This window comes from Lissotriton helveticus, chromosome 7 (genome assembly GCF_964261635.1).
Source record: "Lissotriton helveticus chromosome 7, aLisHel1.1, whole genome shotgun sequence".
In the NCBI taxonomy this organism is placed as follows: domain Eukaryota; kingdom Metazoa; phylum Chordata; class Amphibia; order Caudata; family Salamandridae; genus Lissotriton; species Lissotriton helveticus.
The window spans coordinates 901,431,718-901,451,559 of NC_136068.1; positions in this window are offsets into that span (position 1 = coordinate 901,431,718).

A 19,842-nucleotide genomic window follows, 5' to 3' on the forward strand; every position below is an offset into this window, starting at 1 on the left:
CTCTCACAGCCCACACAGCTCTCACAGCCCACACAGCTCTCACACCTCATACAGCTCACAGCCCACACAACCCTCACAGCCCTCAGAGCCCTCAAATCCCACAAAACTCTCACAGCCCACACAGCTCTCACAGCGCACACAGCCCACACAGCTCACAGCCCACACAGCTCTCACACCTCACACAGCTCACATCCCACACCGCTCACATCCCACACAGCTCACATCCCACACAGCTCACAGCCCACACAGCTCTCACAGCCCACACAGCTCTCACACCTCACACAGCTCATATCCCACACAGCTCACATCTCACACAGCTCACAGCCCACACAGCTCACAGCCCACACAGCTCACATCCCACACAGCTCACAGCCTACACAGCTCTCAGCCCACACAGCTCTCACAGCCCACACAGCTTTCACACCTCACACAGCTCACAGCCCACACAGCTCACATCCCACACAGCTCACATCCCACACAGCTCACAGCCCACGTTGCTCACAGCTCTCACAGCTCTCACAGCCCACACAGCTCTCATACCTCACACAGCTCACAGCCCACACAGCTCACACACCTCACACAGCTCACAACCCACAACAGCTCACAGCCCACACAGCTCACAGCTCTCACAGCTCTCACAGCCCACACAGCTCTCACACCTCACACAGCTCACAGCCCACACAGCTCTCACAGCCCACATAGCTCATAACCACACAGCCCTCACAGCCCTCACAGCACACACAGCTCTCACAGTCCACACAGCTCTCACAGGCCTCACAGCTCACAGCCCACACAGCTTTAACACCTCACACAGCTCACAGCCCACACAGCTCTCACAGCACACACAGCTCTCACAGCCCACACAGCTCTCACAGGTCTCACAGCCCTCACAGCCCACACAGCCCTCACAGCCCTCACAGTCCTCACAGCCCACAAAACTCTTACAGCCCACACAGCTCTCACAGCGCACACAGCCCACACAGCTCACAGCCCACACAGCTCACAGCCCACAGAGCTCTCACACCTCACACAGCTCACATCCCACACAGCTCACATCCCACACAGCTCACAGCCCACACAGCTCACAGCTCTCACAGCTCTTACAGCCCACACAGCTCTCACAGCCCACACAGCTCTCACACCTCACACAGCTCACATCCCACACCACTCACATCCCACACAGCTCACATCCCACACAGCTCACAGCCCACACAGCTCTCACAGCCCACACAGCTCTCACACCTCACACAGCTCATATCCCACACAGCTCACATCTCACACAGCTCACAGCCCACACAGCTCACAGCCCACACAGCTCACATCCCACACAGCTCACAGCCTACACAGCTCTCAGCCCACACAGCTCTCACAGCCCACACAGCTTTCACACCTCACACAGCTCACAGCCCACACAGCTCACATCCCACACAGCTCACATCCCACACAGCTCACAGCCCACGCAGCTCACAGCTCTCACAGCTCTCACAGTCCACACAGCTCTCATACCTCACACAGCTCACAGCCCACACAGCTCACACACCTCACACAGCTCACAACCCACAACAGCTCACAGCCCACACAGCTCACAGATCTCACAGCTCTCACAGCCCACACAGCTCTCACACCTCACACAGCTCACAGCTCACAGCCCACACAGCTCTCACAGCCCACATAGCTCATAACCACACAGCCCTCACAGCCCTCACAGCACACACAGCTCTCACAGTCCACACAGCTCTCACAGGCCTCACAGCTCACAGCCCACACAGCTTTCACCCCTCACACAGCTCACAGCCCACACAGCTCTCACAGCCCATACAGGTCTCACAGCTCTCACAGCCCACACAGCTCTCACAGCACACACAGCTCTCACAGCCCACACAGCTCTCACAGGTCTCACAGCCCTCACAGCCCACACAGCCCTCACAGCCCTCACAGTCCTCACAGCCCACAAAACTCTTACAGCCCACACAGCTCTCACAGCGCACACAGCCCACACAGCTCACAGCCCACACAGCTCACAGCCCACAGAGCTCTCACACCTCACACAGCTCCCATCCCACACAGCTCACATCCCACACAGCTCACAGCACACACAGCTCACAGCTCTCACAGCTCTTACAGCCCACACAGCTCTGACAGCCCACACAGCTCTCACACCTCACACAGCTCACAGCCCACACAGCTCTCACACCTCACACAGCTCACAGCCCACACAGCTCACATCCCACACAGCTCACATCCCACAGAGCTCACAGCCCACACAGCTCACAGCTCTCACAGCTCTCAAAGCCCAACAGCTCTCACACCTCACACAGCTCACAGCCCACACAGCTCTCACACCTCACACAGCTCACAGCCCAAACAGCTCACAGCCCACACAGCTCTCACAGCCCACACAGCTCTCACACCTCACACAGCTCAGAGCCCACACAGCTCACAGCACACACAGCTCACAGCCCACACAGCTCTCACAGCCCACACAGCTCTCACACCTCACACAGCTCACAGCCCACACAGCTCACAACCTACACAGCTCACAGCCCACACAGCTCTCACAGCCCACACAGCTCTGTCACCTCACACAGCTCACATCCCACACAGTTCTCACACCTCACACAGCTCACACCCCACACAGCTCACAGCCCACACAGCTCACAGCCCACACAACTCTCACAGCCCACACAGCTCTCACAGCCCACACACCTGTCACACCTCATACAGCTCACAGCTCGCACAGCTCACAGCCCACACAGCCCTCACAGTCCTCAGAGCGCTCACAGCCCACAAAACTCTCACAGCCCACATAGCTCTCACAGCGCACACAGCCCACACAGCTCACAGCCCACACAGCTCACAGCCCACACAGCTCTCACACCTCACACAGCTCACATCCCACACAGCTCACATCCCACACAGCTCACATCCCACACAGCTCACAGCCCACACAGCTCTCACAGCCCACACAGCTCTCACACCTCACACAGCTCACATCCCACACAGCTCACATCCCACACAGCTCACAGCCCACACAGCTCACAGCCCACACAGCTCACATCCCAGCTCTCAGCCCATACAGCTCTCACAGCCCACACAGCTCTCACACCTCACACAGCTCACAGCCCACACAGATCACATCCCACACAGCTCACATCCCACACAGCTCACAGCACACACAGCTCACAGCTCTCACAGCTCTCACAGCTCTCACAGCCCACACAGCTCTCACACCTCACACAGCTCACAGCCCACACAGCTCACACACCTTACACAGCTCACAGCCCACACAGCTCACAGCCCACACAGCTCACAGCTCTCACAGCTCTCACAGCCCACACAGCTCTCACACCTCACACAGCTCACACCTCACACAGCTCACATCCCAAACAGCTTACATCCCAAACAGCTCTCACATCCCACACAGCTCTCAGCCCACATAGCTCTCACAGCCCACACAGCCCTCACAGCCCTCACAGTCCTCACAGCCCACAAAACTCTTACAGCCCACACAGCTCTCACAGCGCACACAGCCCACACAGCTCACATCCCACACAGCTCACAGCACACACAGCTCACAGCTCTCACAGCTCTCACAGCTCTCACAGCCCACACAGCTCTCACACCTCACACAGCTCACAGCCCACACAGCTCACACACCTTACACAGCTCACAGCCCACACAGCTCACAGCCCACACAGCTCACAGCTCTCACAGCCCACACAGCTCTCACACCTCACACAGCTCACACCTCACACAGCTCACATCCCACACAGCTTACATCCCAAACAGCTCTCACATCCCACACAGCTCTCAGCCCACATATCTCTCACAGCCCACACAGCCCTCACAGCCCTCACAGTCCTCACAGCCCACAAAACTCTTACAGCCCACACAGCTCTCACAGCGCACACAGCCCACACAGCTCACAGCCCACACAGCTCACAGCCCACAGAGCTCTCACACCTCACACAGCTCACATCCAACACAGCTCACATCCCACACAGCTCACAGCCCACACAGCTCACAGCTCTCACAGCTCTTACAGCCCACACAGCTCTCACAGCCCACACAGCTCTCACACCTCACACAGCTCACAGCCCACACAGCTCACATCCCACACAGCTCACATCCCACAGAGCTCACAGCCCACACAGCTCACAGCTCTCAAAGCCCAACAGCTCTCACACCTCACACAGCTCACAGCCCACACAGCTCTCACACCTCACACAGCTCACAGCCCAAACAGCTCACAGCCCACACAGCTCTCACAGCCCACACAGCTCTCACACCTCACACAGCTCAGAGCCCACACAGCTCACAGCACACACAGCTCACAGCCCACACAGCTCTCACAGCCCACACAGCTCACAGCCCACACAGCTCTCACAGCCCACACAGCTCTCACACCTCACACAGCTCACATCCCACACAGTTCTCACACCTCACACAGCTCACACCCCACACAGCTCACAGCCCACACAGCTCACAGCCCACACAGCTCTCACAGCCCACACAGCTCTCACAGCCCACACACCTCTCACACCTCATACAGCTCACAGCCCACACAGCCCTCACAGCCCTCAGAGCGCTCACAGCCCACAAAACTCTCACAGCCCACACAGCTCTCACAGCGCACACAGCCCACACAGCTCACAGCCCACACAGCTCACAGCCCACACAGCTCTCACACCTCACACAGCTCACATTCCACACAGCTCACATCCCACACAGCTCACATCCCACACAGCTCACAGCCCACACAGCTCTCACAGCCCACACAGCTCTCACACCTCACACAGCTCACATCCCACACAGCTCACATCCCACACAGCTCACAGCCCACACAGCTCACAGCCCACACAGCTCACATCCCAGCTCTCAGCCCATACTGCTCTCACAGCCCACACAGCTCTCACACCTCACACAGCTCACAGCCCACACAGATCACATCCCACACAGCTCACATCCCACACAGCTCACAGCACACACAACTCACAGCTCTCACAGCCCACACAGCTCTCATACCTCACACAGCTGACAGCCCACACAGCTCACACACCTTACACAGCTCACAGCCCACACAGCTCACAGCCCACACAGCTCACAGCTCTCACAGCTCTCACAGCACCACACAGCTCTCACACCTCACACAGCTCACACCTCACACAGCTCACATCCCACACAGCTTACATCCCAAACAGCTCTCACATCCCACACAGCTCTCAGCCCACACAGCTCTCACAGCCCACACAGCTCTCACACCTCACACAGCTCACAGACCACACAGCTCACAGCCCACACAGCTCACAGCCCACACAGCTCTCACAGCCCACACAGCTCTCACATCTCACACAGCTCACATCCCACACCGTTCTCACACCTCATACAGCTCACATCCCACACAGCTCACATCCCACACAGCTCACAGCCCACACAGCTCTCACAGCCCACACAGCTCTCACAGCCCACACAGCTCTAACACCTCATATACTCACAGCTCACATCCCACAAAACTCACAGCCCACACAGCTCACAGCCCACACAGCTCTCACAGCCCACACAGCTCTCACATCTTACACAGCTCACATCCCACACAGTTCTCATACCTCACACAGCTCACATCCCACACAGCTCACATCCCACACAGCTCACAGCCCACACAGCTCTCACAGCCCACACAGCTCTCACAGCCCACACAGCTCTCACACCTCATACAGCTCACAGCCCACACAACCCTCACAGCCCTCAGAGCCCTCACATCCCACAAAACTCTCACAGCCCACACAGCTCTCACAACGCACACAGCCCACACAGCTCACAGCCCACACAGCTCTCACACCTCACACAGCTCACATCCCACACCGCTCACATCACACACAGCTCACATCACACACAGCTCACAGCCCACACAGCTCTCACAGCCCACACAGCTCTCACACCTCACACAGCTCATATCCCACACAGCTCACATCTCACACCCCACACAGCTCACAGCCCACACAGCTCACATCCCACACAGCTCACAGCCTAAACAGCTCTCAGCCCACACAGCTCTCACAGCCCACACAGCTTTCACACCTCACACAGCTCACAGCCCACACAGCTCACATCCCACACAGCTCACATCCCACACAGCTCACAGCCCACGCAGCTCACAGTTCTCACAGCTCTCACAGCCCACACAGCTCTCATACCTCACACAGCTCACAGCCCACACAGCTCACACACCTCACACAGCTCACAACCCACAACAGCTCACAGCCCATACAGCTCACAGCTCTCACAGCTCTCACAGCCCACACAGCTCTCACACCTCACACAGCTCACAGCCCACACAGCTCTCACAGCCCACATAGCTCATAACCACACAGCCCTCACAGCCCTCACAGCACACACAGCTCTCACAGGCCACACAGCTCTCACAGGCCTCACAGCCCACACAGCTTTCACACCTCACACAGCGCACAGCCCACACAGCTCTCACAGCCCATACAGGTCTCACAGCTCTCACAGCCCACACAGCTCTCACAGCACACACAGCTCTCACAGCCCACACAGCTCTCACATGTCTCACAGCCCTCACAGCCCACACAGCCCTCACAGCCCTCACAGTCCTCACAGCCCACAAAACTCTTACAGCCCACACAGCTCTCACAGCGCACACAGCCCACACAGCTCACAGCCCACACAGCTCACAGCCCACAGAGCTCTCACACCTCACACAGCTCACATCCCACACAGCTCACATCCCACACAGCTCACAGCCCACACAGCTCACCGCTCTCACAGCTCTTACAGCCCACACAGCTCTCACAGCCCACACAGCTCTCACACCTCACACAGCTCACATCCCACACCGCTCACATCCCACACAGCTCACATCCCACACAGCTCACAGCCCACACAGCTCTCACAGCCCACACAGCTCTCACACCTCACACAGCTCATATCCCACACAGCTCACATCTCACACAGCTCACAGCCCACACAGCTCACAGCCCACACAGCTCACATCCCACACAGCTCACAGCCTACACAGCTCTCAGCCCACACAGCTCTCACAGCCCACACAGCTTTCACACCTCACACAGCTCACAGCCCACACAGCTCACATCCCACACAGCTCACATCCCACACAGCTCACAGCCCACGCAGCTCACAGCTCTCACAGCTCTCACAGCCCACACAGCTCTCATACCTCACACAGCTCACAGCCCACACAGCTCACACACCTCACACAGCTCACAACCCACAACAGCTCACAGCCCACACAGCTCACAGCTCTCACAGCTCTCACAGCCCACACAGCTCTCACACCTCACACAGCTCACAGCCCACACAGCTCTCACAGCCCACATAGCTCATAACCACACAGCCCTCACAGCCCTCACAGCACACACAGCTCTCACAGTCCACACAGCTCTCACAGGCCTTTCAGCTCACAGCCCACACAGCTTTCACACCTCACACAGCTCACAGCCCACACAGCTCTCACAGCCCATACAGGTCTCACAGCTCTCACAGCCCACACAGCTCTCACAGCACACACAGCTCTCACAGCCCACACAGCTCTCACAGGTCTCACAGCCCTCACAGCCCACACAGCCCTCACAGCCCTCACAGTCCTCACAGCCCACAAAACTCTTACAGCCCACACAGCTCTCACAGCGCACACAGCCCACACAGCTCACAGCCCACACAGCTCACAGCCCACAGAGCTCTCACACCTCACACAGCTCACATCCCACACAGCTCACATCCCACACAGCTCACAACCCACACAGCTCACAGCTCTCACAGCTCTTACAGACCACACAGCTCTCACATCCCACACAGCTCTCACACCACACACAGCTCACAGCCCACCCAGCTCACATCCCACACAGCTCACATCCCACAGAGCTCACAGCCCACACAGCTCACAGCTCTCACAGCTCTCAAAGCCCAACAGCTCTCACACCTCACACAGCTCACAGCCCACACAGCTCTCACACCTCACACAGCTCACAGCCCAAACAGCTCACAGCCCACACAGCTCTCACAGCCCACACAGCTCTCACACCTCACACAGCTCAGAGCCCACACAGCTCACAGCACACACAGCTCACAGCCCACACAGCTCTCACAGCCCACACAGCTCTCACACCTCACACAGCTCACAGCCCACACAGCTCACAGCCCACACAGCTCACAGCCCACACAGCCCTCACAGCCCACACAGCTCTCACAAATCACACAGCTCACATCCCACACAGTTCTCACACCTCACACAGCTCACACCCCACACAGCTCACAGCCCACACAGCTCACAGCCCACACAACTCTCACAGCCCACACAGCTCTCACAGCCCACACACCTCTCACACCTCATACAGCTCACAGCCCGCACAGCTCACAGCCCACACAGCCCTCACAGTCCTCAGAGCGCTCACAGCCCACAAAACTCTCACAGCCCACATAGCTCTCACAGCGCACACAGCCCACACAGCTCACAGCCCACACAGCTCACAGCCCACACAGCTCTCACACCTCACACAGCTCACATCCCACACAGCTCACATCCCACACAGCTCACATCCCACACAGCTCACAGCCCACACAGCTCTCACAGCCCACACAGCTCTCACACCTCACACAGCTCACATCCCACACAGCTTACATCCCAAACAGCTCTCACATCCCACACAGCTCTCAGCCCACACAGCTCTCACAGCCCACACAGCTCTCACACCTCACACAGCTCACAGACCACACAGCTCACAGCCCACACAGCTCACAGCCCACACAGCTCTCACAGCCCACACAGCTCTCACATCTCACACAGCTCACATCCCACACCGTTCTCACACCTCATACAGCTCACATCCCACACAGCTCACATCCCACACAGCTCACAGCCCACACTGCTCTCACAGCCCACACAGCTCTCACAGCCCACACAGCTCTAACACCTCATATACTCACAGCTCACATCCCACAAAACTCACAGCCCACACAGCTCACAGCCCACACAGCTCTCACAGCCCACACAGCTCTCACATCTTACACAGCTCACATCCCACACAGTTCTCATACCTCACACAGCTCACATCCCACACGGCTCACATCCCACACAGCTCACAGCCCACACAGCTCTCACAGCCCACACAGCTCTCACAGCCCACACAGCTCTCACACCTCATACAGCTCACAGCCCACACAACCCTCACAGCCCTCAGAGCCCTCACATCCCACAAAACTCTCACAGCCCACACAGCTCTCACAGCGCACACAGCCCACACAGCTCACAGCCCACACAGCTCTCACACCTCACACAGCTCACATCCCACACCGCTCACATCCCACACAGCTCACATCCCACACAGCCCACACAGCTCTCACAGCCCACACAGCTCTCACACCTCACACAGCTCATATCCCACACAGCTCACATCTCACACAGCTCACAGCCCACACAGCTCACAGGCCACACAGCTCACATCCCACACAGCTCACAGCCTACACAGCTCTCAGCCGACACAGCTCTCACAGCCCACACAGCTTTCACACCTCACACAGCTCACAGCCCACACAGCTCACATCCCACACAGCTCACATCCCACACAACTCACAGCCCACGCAGCTCACAGCTCTCACAGCTCTCACAGCCCACACAGCTCTCATACCTCACACAGCTCACAGCCCACACAGCTCACACACCTCACACAGCTCACAACCCACAACAGCTCACAGCCCACACAGCTCACAGCTCTCACAGCTCTCACAGCCCACACAGCTCTCACACCTCACACAGCTCACAGCCCACACAGCTCTCACAGCCCACATAGCTCATAACCACACAGCCCTCACAGCACACACAGCTCTCACAGTCCACACAGCTCTCACAGGCCTCACAGCTCACAGCCCACACAGCTTTCACACCTCACACAGCTCACAGCCCACACAGCTCTCACAGCCCATACAGGTCTCACAGCTCTCACAGCCCACACAGCTCTCACAGTACACACAGCTCTCACAGCCCACACAGCTCTCACAGGTCTCACAGCCCTCACAGCCCATACAGCCCTCACAGCCCTCACAGTCCTCACAGCCCACAAAACTCTTACAGCCCACACAGCTCTCACAGCGCACACAGCCCACACAGCTCACAGCCCACAGAGCTCACAGCCCACAGAGCTCTCACACCTCACACAGCTCAGATCCCACACAGCTCACATCCCACACAGCTCACAGCCCACACAGCTCACAGCTCTCACAGCTCTTACAGCCCACACAGCTCTCACAGCCCACACAGCTCTCACACCTCACACAGCTCACATCCCACACAGCTCACATCCCACACAGCTCACAGCCCACACAGCTCACAGCTCTCACAGCTCTTACAGCCCACACAGCTCTCACAGCCCACACAGCTCTCACACCTCACACAGCTCACATCCCACACCACTCACATCCCACACAGCTCACATCCCACACAGCTCACAGCCCACACAGCTCTCACAGCCCACACAGCTCTCACACCTCACACAGCTCATATCCCACACAGCTCACATCTCACACAGCTCACAGCCCACACAGCTCACAGCCCACACAGCTCACATCCCACACAGCTCACAGCCTACACAGCTCTCAGCCCACACAGCTCTCACAGCCCACACAGCTTTCACACCTCACACAGCTCACAGCCCACACAGCTCACATCCCACACAGCTCACATCCCACACAGCTCACAGCCCACGCAGCTCACAGCTCTCACAGCTCTCACAGTCCACACAGCTCTCATACCTCACACAGCTCACAGCCCACACAGCTCACACACCTCACACAGCTCACAACCCACAACAGCTCACAGCCCACACAGCTCACAGATCTCACAGCTCTCACAGCCCACACAGCTCTCACACCTCACACAGCTCACAGCTCACAGCCCACACAGCTCTCACAGCCCACATAGCTCATAACCACACAGCCCTCACAGCCCTCACAGCACACACAGCTCTCACAGTCCACACAGCTCTCACAGGCCTCACAGCTCACAGCCCACACAGCTTTCACCCCTCACACAGCTCACAGCCCACACAGCTCTCACAGCCCATACAGGTCTCACAGCTCTCACAGCCCACACAGCTCTCACAGCACACACAGCTCTCACAGCCCACACAGCTCTCACAGGTCTCACAGCCCTCACAGCCCACACAGCCCTCACAGCCCTCACAGTCCTCACAGCCCACAAAACTCTTACAGCCCACACAGCTCTCACAGCGCACACAGCCCACACAGCTCACAGCCCACACAGCTCACAGCCCACAGAGCTCTCACACCTCACACAGCTCCCATCCCACACAGCTCACATCCCACACAGCTCACAGCACACACAGCTCACAGCTCTCACAGCTCTTACAGCCCACACAGCTCTCACAGCCCACACAGCTTTCACAGCTCACAGCCCACACAGCTCACATCCCACACAGCTCACATCCCACACAGCTCACAGCCCACGCAGCTCACAGCTCTCACAGCTCTCACAGCCCACACAGCTCTCATACCTCACACAGCTCACAGCCCACACAGCTCACACACCTCACACAGCTCACAACCCACAACAGCTCACAGCCCACACAGCTCACAGCTCTCACAGCTCTCACAGCCCACACAGCTCTCACACCTCACACAGCTCACAGCCCACACAGCTCTCACAGCCCACATAGCTCATAACCACACAGCCCTCACAGCACACACAGCTCTCACAGTCCACACAGCTCTCACAGGCCTCACAGCTCACAGCCCACACAGCTTTCACACCTCACACAGCTCACAGCCCACACAGCTCTCACAGCCCATACAGGTCTCACAGCTCTCACAGCCCACACAGCTCTCACAGTACACACAGCTCTCACAGCCCACACAGCTCTCACAGGTCTCACAGCCCTCACAGCCCATACAGCCCTCACAGCCCTCACAGTCCTCACAGCCCACAAAACTCTTACAGCCCACACAGCTCTCACAGCGCACACAGCCCACACAGCTCACAGCCCACAGAGCTCACAGCCCACAGAGCTCTCACACCTCACACAGCTCACATCCCACACAGCTCACATCCCACACAGCTCACAGCCCACACAGCTCACAGCTCTCACAGCTCTTACAGCCCACACAGCTCTCACAGCCCACACAGCTCTCACACCTCACACAGCTCACATCCCACACAGCTCACATCCCACACAGCTCACAGCCCACACAGCTCACAGCTCTCACAGCTCTTACAGCCCACACAGCTCTCACAGCCCACACAGCTCTCACACCTCACACAGCTCACATCCCACACCACTCACATCCCACACAGCTCACATCCCACACAGCTCACAGCCCACACGGCTCTCACAGCCCACACAGCTCTCACACCTCACACAGCTCATATCCCACACAGCTCACATCTCACACAGCTCACAGCCCACACAGCTCACAGCCCACACAGCTCACATCCCACACAGCTCACAGCCTACACAGCTCTCAGCCCACACAGCTCTCACAGCCCACACAGCTTTCACACCTCACACAGCTCACAGCCCACACAGCTCACATCCCACACAGCTCACATCCCACACAGCTCACAGCCCACGCAGCTCACAGCTCTCACAGCTCTCACAGTCCACACAGCTCTCATACCTCACACAGCTCACAGCCCACACAGCTCACACACCTCACACAGCTCACAACCCACAACAGCTCACAGCCCACACAGCTCACAGATCTCACAGCTCTCACAGCCCACACAGCTCTCACACCTCACACAGCTCACAGCTCACAGCCCACACAGCTCTCACAGCCCACATAGCTCATAACCACACAGCCCTCACAGCCCTCACAGCACACACAGCTCTCACAGTCCACACAGCTCTCACAGGCCTCACAGCTCACAGCCCACACAGCTTTCACCCCTCACACAGCTCACAGCCCACACAGCTCTCACAGCCCATACAGGTCTCACAGCTCTCACAGCCCACACAGCTCTCACAGCACACACAGCTCTCACAGCCCACACAGCTCTCACAGGTCTCACAGCCCTCACAGCCCACACAGCCCTCACAGCCCTCACAGTCCTCACAGCCCACAAAACTCTTACAGCCCACACAGCTCTCACAGCGCACACAGCCCACACAGCTCACAGCCCACACAGCTCACAGCCCACAGAGCTCTCACACCTCACACAGCTCCCATCCCACACAGCTCACATCCCACACAGCTCACAGCACACACAGCTCACAGCTCTCACAGCTCTTACAGCCCACACAGCTCTCACAGCCCACACAGCTCTCACACCTCACACAGCTCACAGCCCACACAGCTCTCACACCTCACACAGCTCACAGCCCACACAGCTCACATCCCACACAGCTCACATCCCACAGAGCTCACAGCCCACACAGCTCACAGCTCTCACAGCTCTCAAAGCCCAACAGCTCTCACACCTCACACAGCTCACAGCCCACACAGCTCTCACACCTCACACAGCTCACAGCCCAAACAGCTCACAGCCCACACAGCTCTCACAGCCCACACAGCTCTCACACCTCACACAGCTCAGAGCCCACACAGCTCACAGCACACACAGCTCACAGCCCACACAGCTCTCACAGCCCACACAGCTCTCACACCTCACACAGCTCACAGCCCACACAGCTCACAACCTACACAGCTCACAGCCCACACAGCTCTCACAGCCCACACAGCTCTCACACCTCACACAGCTCACATCCCACACAGCTCACATCCCACACAGCTCACATCCCACACAGCTCACAGCCCACACAGCTCTCACAGCCCACACAGCTCTCACACCTCACACAGCTCACATCCCACACAGCTCACATCCCACACAGCTCACAGCCCACACAGCTCACAGCCCACACAGCTCACATCCCAGCTCTCAGCCCATACAGCTCTCACAGCCCACACAGCTCTCACACCTCACACAGCTCACAGCCCACACAGATCACATCCCACACAGCTCACATCCCACACAGCTCACAGCACACACAGCTCACAGCTCTCACAGCTCTCACAGCTCTCACAGCCCACACAGCTCTCACACCTCACACAGCTCACAGCCCACACAGCTCACACACCTTACACAGCTCACAGCCCACACAGCTCACAGCCCACACAGCTCACAGCTCTCACAGCTCTCACAGCCCACACAGCTCTCACACCTCACACAGCTCACACCTCACACAGCTCACATCCCAAACAGCTTACATCCCAAACAGCTCTCACATCCCACACAGCTCTCAGCCCACATAGCTCTCACAGCCCACACAGCCCTCACAGCCCTCACAGTCCTCACAGCCCACAAAACTCTTACAGCCCACACAGCTCTCACAGCGCACACAGCCCACACAGCTCACATCCCACACAGCTCACAGCACACACAGCTCACAGCTCTCACAGCTCTCACAGCTCTCACAGCCCACACAGCTCTCACACCTCACACAGCTCACAGCCCACACAGCTCACACACCTTACACAGCTCACAGCCCACACAGCTCACAGCCCACACAGCTCACAGCTCTCACAGCCCACACAGCTCTCACACCTCACACAGCTCACACCTCACACAGCTCACATCCCACACAGCTTACATCCCAAACAGCTCTCACATCCCACACAGCTCTCAGCCCACATAGCTCTCACAGCCCACACAGCCCTCACAGCCCTCACAGTCCTCACAGCCCACAAAACTCTTACAGCCCACACAGCTCTCACAGCGCACACAGCCCACACAGCTCACAGCCCACACAGCTCACAGCCCACAGAGCTCTCACACCTCACACAGCTCACATCCAACACAGCTCACATCCCACACAGCTCACAGCCCACACAGCTCACAGCTCTCACAGCTCTTACAGCCCACACAGCTCTCACAGCCCACACAGCTCTCACACCTCACACAGCTCACAGCCCACACAGCTCACATCCCACACAGCTCACATCCCACAGAGCTCACAGCCCACACAGCTCACAGCTCTCAAAGCCCAACAGCTCTCACACCTCACACAGCTCACAGCCCACACAGCTCTCACACCTCACACAGCTCACAGCCCAAACAGCTCACAGCCCACACAGCTCTCACAGCCCACACAGCTCTCACACCTCACACAGCTCAGAGCCCACACAGCTCACAGCACACACAGCTCACAGCCCACACAGCTCTCACAGCCCACACAGCTCACAGCCCACACAGCTCTCACAGCCCACACAGCTCTCACACCTCACACAGCTCACATCCCACACAGTTCTCACACCTCACACAGCTCACACCCCACACAGCTCACAGCCCACACAGCTCACAGCCCACACAGCTCTCACAGCCCACACAGCTCTCACAGCCCACACACCTCTCACACCTCATACAGCTCACAGCCCACACAGCCCTCACAGCCCTTAGAGCGCTCACAGCCCACAAAACTCTCACAGCCCACACAGCTCTCACAGCGCACACAGCCCACACAGCTCACAGCCCACACAGCTCACAGCCCACACAGCTCTCACACCTCACACAGCTCACATTCCACACAGCTCACATCCCACACAGCTCACATCCCACACAGCTCACAGCCCACACAGCTCTCACAGCCCACACAGCTCTCACACCTCACACAGCTCACATCCCACACAGCTCACATCCCACACAGCTCACAGCCCACACAGCTCACAGCCCACACAGCTCACATCCCAGCTCTCAGCCCATACTGCTCTCACAGCCCACACAGCTCTCACACCTCACACAGCTCACAGCCCACACAGATCACATCCCACACAGCTCACATCCCACACAGCTCACAGCACACACAACTCACAGCTCTCACAGCCCACACAGCTCTCATACCTCACACAGCTGACAGCCCACACAGCTCACACACCTTACACAGCTCACAGCCCACACAGCTCACAGCCCACACAGCTCACAGCTCTCACAGCTCTCACAGCACCACACAGCTCTCACACCTCACACAGCTCACACCTCACACAGCTCACATCCCACACAGCTTACATCCCAAACAGCTCTCACATCCCACACAGCTCTCAGCCCACACAGCTCTCACAGCCCACACAGCTCTCACACCTCACACAGCTCACAGACCACACAGCTCACAGCCCACACAGCTCACAGCCCACACAGCTCTCACAGCCCACACAGCTCTCACATCTCACACAGCTCACATCCCACACCGTTCTCACACCTCATACAGCTCACATCCCACACAGCTCACATCCCACACAGCTCACAGCCCACACAGCTCTCACAGCCCACACAGCTCTCACAGCCCACACAGCTCTAACACCTCATATACTCACAGCTCACATCCCACAAAACTCACAGCCCACACAGCTCACAGCCCACACAGCTCTCACAGCCCACACAGCTCTCACATCTTACACAGCTCACATCCCACACAGTTCTCATACCTCACACAGCTCACATCCCACACAGCTCACATCCCACACAGCTCACAGCCCACACAGCTCTCACAGCCCACACAGCTCTCACAGCCCACACAGCTCTCACACCTCATACAGCTCACAGCCCACACAACCCTCACAGCCCTCAGAGCCCTCACATCCCACAAAACTCTCACAGCCCACACAGCTCTCACAGCGCACACAGCCCACACAGCTCACAGCCCACACAGCTCTCACACCTCACACAGCTCACATCCCACACCGCTCACATCACACACAGCTCACATCACACACAGCTCACAGCCCACACAGCTCTCACAGCCCACACAGCTCTCACACCTCACACAGCTCATATCCCACACAGCTCACATCTCACACAGCTCACAGCCCACACAGCTCACAGCCCACACAGCTCACATCCCACACAGCTCACAGCCTAAACAGCTCTCAGCCCACACAGCTCTCACAGCCCACACAGCTTTCACACCTCACACAGCTCACAGCCCACACAGCTCACATCCCACACAGCTCACATCCCACACAGCTCACAGCCCACGCAGCTCACAGTTCTCACAGCTCTCACAGCCCACACAGCTCTCATACCTCACACAGCTCACAGCCCACACAGCTCACACACCTCACACAGCTCACAACCCACAACAGCTCACAGCCCACACAGCTCACAGCTCTCACAGCTCTCACAGCCCACACAGCTCTCACACCTCACACAGCTCACAGCCCACACAGCTCTCACAGCCCACATAGCTCATAACCACACAGCCCTCACAGCCCTCACAGCACACACAGCTCTCACAGTCCACACAGCTCTCACAGGCCTCACAGCCCACACAGCTTTCACACCTCACACAGCGCACAGCCCACACAGCTCTCACAGCCCATACAGGTCTCACAGCTCTCACATCCCACACAGCTCTCACAGCACACACAGCTCTCACAGCCCACACAGCTCTCACAGGTCTCACAGCCCTCACAGCCCACACAGCCCTCACAGCCCTCACAGTCCTCACAGCCCACAAAACTCTTACAGCCCACACAGCTCTCACAGCGCACACAGCCCACACAGCTCACAGCCCACACAGCTCACAGCCCACAGAGCTCTCACACCTCACACAGCTCACATCCCACACAGCTCACATCCCACACAGCTCACAGCCCACACAGCTCACCGCTCTCACAGCTCTTACAGCCCACACAGCTCTCACAGCCCACACAGCTCTCACACCTCACACAGCTCACATCCCACACCGCTCACATCCCACACAGCTCACATCCCACACAGCTCACAGCCCACACAGCTCTCACAGCCCACACAGCTCTCACACCTCACACAGCTCATATCCCACACAGCTCACATCTCACACAGCTCACAGCCCACACAGCTCACAGCCCACACAGCTCACATCCCACACAGCTCACAGCCTACACAGCTCTCAGCCCACACAGCTCTCACAGCCCACACAGCTTTCACACCTCACACAGCTCACAGCCCACACAGCTCACATCCCACACAGCTCACATCCCACACAGCTCACAGCCCACGCAGCTCACAGCTCTCACAGCTCTCACAGCCCACACAGCTCTCATACCTCACACAGCTCACAGCCCACACAGCTCACACACCTCACACAGCTCACAACCCACAACAGCTCACAGCCCACACAGCTCACAGCTCTCACAGCTCTCACAGCCCACACAGCTCTCACACCTCACACAGCTCACAGCCCACACAGCTCTCACAGCCCACATAGCTCATAACCACACAGCCCTCACAGCCCTCACAGCACACACAGCTCTCACAGTCCACACAGCTCTCACAGGCCTTTCAGCTCACAGCCCACACAGCTTTCACACCTCACACAGCTCACAGCCCACACAGCTCTCACAGCCCATACAGGTCTCACAGCTCTCACAGCCCACACAGCTCTCACAGCACACACAGCTCTCACAGCCCACACAGCTCTCACAGGTCTCACAGCCCTCACAGCCCACACAGCCCTCACAGCCCTCACAGTCCTCACAGCCCACAAAACTCTTACAGCCCACACAGCTCTCACAGCGCACACAGCCCACACAGCTCACAGCCCACACAGCTCACAGCCCACAGAGCTCTCACACCTCACACAGCTCACATCCCACACAGCTCACATCCCACACAGCTCACAGCCCACACAGCTCACAGCTCTCACAGCTCTTACAGACCACACAGCTCTCACAGCCCACACAGCTCTCACACCACACACAGCTCACAGCCCACCCAGCTCACATCCCACACAGCTCACATCCCACAGAGCTCACAGCCCACACAGCTCACAGCTCTCACAGCTCTCAAAGCCCAACAGCTCTCACACCTCACACAGCTCACAGCCCACACAGCTCTCACACCTCACACAGCTCACAGCCCAAACAGCTCACAGCCCACACAGCTCTCACAGCCCACACAGCTCTCACACCTCACACAGCTCAGAGCCCACACAGCTCACAGCACACACAGCTCACAGCCCACACAGCTCTCACAGCCCACACAGCTCTCACACCTCACACAGCTCACAGCCCACACAGCTCACAGCCCACACAGCTCACAGCCCACACAGCTCTCACAGCCCACACAGCTCTCACAAATCACACAGCTCACATCCCACACAGTTCTCACACCTCACACAGCTCACACCCCACACAGCTCACAGCCCACACAGCTCACAGCCCACACAACTCTCACAGCCCACACAGCTCTCACAGCCCACACACCTCTCACACCTCATACAGCTCACAGCCCGCACAGCTCACAGCCCACACAGCCCTCACAGTCCTCAGAGCGCTCACAGCCCACAAAACTCTCACAGCCCACATAGCTCTCACAGCGCACACAGCCCACACAGCTCACAGCCCACACAGCTCACAGCCCACACAGCTCTCACACCTCACACAGCTCACATCCCACACAGCTCACATCCCACACAGCTCACATCCCACACAGCTCACAGCCCACACAGCTCTCACAGCCCACACAGCTCTCACACCTCACACAGCTCACATCCCACACAGCTTACATCCCAAACAGCTCTCACATCCCACACAGCTCTCAGCCCACACAGCTCTCACAGCCCACACAGCTCTCACACCTCACACAGCTCACAGACCACACAGCTCACAGCCCACACAGCTCACAGCCCACACAGCTCTCACAGCCCACACAGCTCTCACATCTCACACAGCTCACATCCCACACCGTTCTCACACCTCATACAGCTCACATCCCACACAGCTCACATCCCACACAGCTCACAGCCCACACTGCTCTCACAGCCCACACAGCTCTCACAGCCCACACAGCTCTAACACCTCATATACTCACAGCTCACA